Consider the following 2,414-nt stretch of genomic DNA (forward strand, 5'->3'; position numbering starts at 1 on the left):
ATTGCATGGTCCGGAAAAAATTAAGGTGATGGGCACTGATTCATTAAAATGAATTTGAGAAGCCGTGTGCTGTCCTATCTAATAATAGACAGCACGTGGGGGCTTTTCACTGTCGTGTGCATCTTCCCTAAGGCGTCATACACACATTGAGTGAAGCGCTCCTGCCCCGTGCCTGTGCACTACCAATAGCATGCACGTGCAACTGGCAAAGGTTATAGTGCAATTCTACGCCAGGTCCTGCTGCCGCATGGCAGACGGCAGACATATCAGAAGGCCGGAGCCTCTATATACTGTATATCCACCATACCCGGAGGGGCGGGGATAACATCAATGTATAACATTGCGTGATAAAGTCCACCCCCTTACCCCCCGCCAATGTTGTGTTCTCTGAGGGCTCATAATTTTTAAATATAATGTTTCAATTTATATTATTTGCGTATCATTGACATAACCAACCTGTGTGTTCCAAAATTTGATGACTTCTCCTTATTGGTGTTGAGGAGCTGATTATATATGATATTATCCATGTGTATTGCTGTATATTCATTATACATAAAACAAGTTGATTGCAAAATACAAGCTATACATTGTGCATTTATTTCTCTTTTTTTTTTTAATTAACTCTTTAAATATATATTTTCCTAAATCAGTAGATAGCAATTGATTCTATGTCAGGTCTGCGTAAAATGCGCACACAATAAGGGGAATGTATTAATGCTTCTGCGCCTGCAGCATTTGCTTTCTGAAACTTTTGCCGCACTACTAGTTTCCCAACTCCTTTTTTGCCACCATTTTTAGTGCACATTTAAACTAACAAAAAGCAAGTATACCAACTTCTAAACCCCTTCCTGAATTTGGAGTGTCATTTCTGACAGTTGTTTTTTTCTTCTTGCAGTGCGCTAAATACATTGGAAGGGTTCTCCAGCCACATACAAGTTAGCACCTATCTAAAGTATAGGGGCTAACTTGCTGTTCGGTGGGGGTCTCTGTGATGGGACCCCCACAGATCACGAGAATTGTTTGAGATTAAGATTGCCAAGCACCATACTTGGAAAGCAACTTAGCCACTAATAATAATAATATTTCCTTTATTAACATAGCGCAGACAGATTACGCAGCGCTACACAGAGTTTACCAAATTGGTCCCTGTCCCCAATGGGGCTCACAATCTAATCAACCTACCAGTATGTTTTGGAGTGTGGGAAGAAACCGGAAGACCCGGAGGAAACCCACACAAACACGGAGAGAACATACAAACTCTTTGCAGATGTTGACCCTGGTACTGTGGATAGGTGCTATCTTGTATGTATCTGGAGAACCCCTTTAAGCCCTTGCAACACAATGTAAAATCACACCACAAAACAACACTGAAGGGGGATCCAGAAAACAGACCTTTCCCCAAACGTTTATACATTCCCCCTATGTATGTATGGATGCACTTTATACACAAGAACAGAATCAGCCGCGCATAGAGAAATATTGATCACAAACGCATAAAATAATTTACTATGGATCACATTGTTTATGTTTTATAAATGTGTATAACAATTCAATGACATTTTCTTAATTTATTATATGGTTGTATAAAATTTGATTTCAGATGAAAATATATGATGATGTCTAATATTAGAAATTAAATGAAAGGTTATGATTTCTGGTAATAAAAAATATTTGGTCATTTGTCTTTCGCAGTAATTTTTTTAAAAATGTATGATAAATATTTTCCCAGTCTATAGCTGTATGTGCAGGTGATAGGTTAATAGGTCACCATTTGTGAACTTCATCTAATAGGGGTCAATGTCGCCATCTTGTGGGTAAATAGGAAAAGGCACTCAGATGAATACTGTACATCATAAATTATTTTCCATGTATTACCATACTTCAGTGCACCTGCCCAGCATCTACCAGTCCTGCCTTTTTTAATTGACAATTACCCGGCCATTTCATACAATGTGACTACAAGCTCATGGAGAAGACCTCCCAATGGAGGATAGTTTTCCTGAAAGGTGCCCCTCTGCTTCCCTAGGAGGTGCCTCATAGTGATGGGAAGTCCGGCCCTTCTAAGTGAGCTGGATAGTTAGGCTCTGCTCACCAAGAAGAGTCGGCTCTTCTGGCTCCTAAACGGCTCCCTATTGTATAATAGGGAGCCTCAGTCCAGCCTGTCTGCCCACTCCACACCACTTTTAACCCAATTTTATAATGTTAAAGGGGGTGTGATAAGCCGTTTAGGTGAAGGGTTAAGTTGGCCATCTATTCACTGAGGACAGCCGACTTCAGTCGTTCACGCAGAACGATCCATCATGTGCCATGTTAATGCTCTTCTCCCACAGCTCTGGTATCAGATATGCTCTGAAGATCAAACTTAGAGAACAATGTGTAATCACTTGATTTTCTAAGAAATACTGTAATCTACA

Source organism: Engystomops pustulosus, chromosome 2 (assembly GCF_040894005.1).
Source record: "Engystomops pustulosus chromosome 2, aEngPut4.maternal, whole genome shotgun sequence".
Classification (NCBI taxonomy): Eukaryota; Metazoa; Chordata; class Amphibia; order Anura; family Leptodactylidae; genus Engystomops; species Engystomops pustulosus.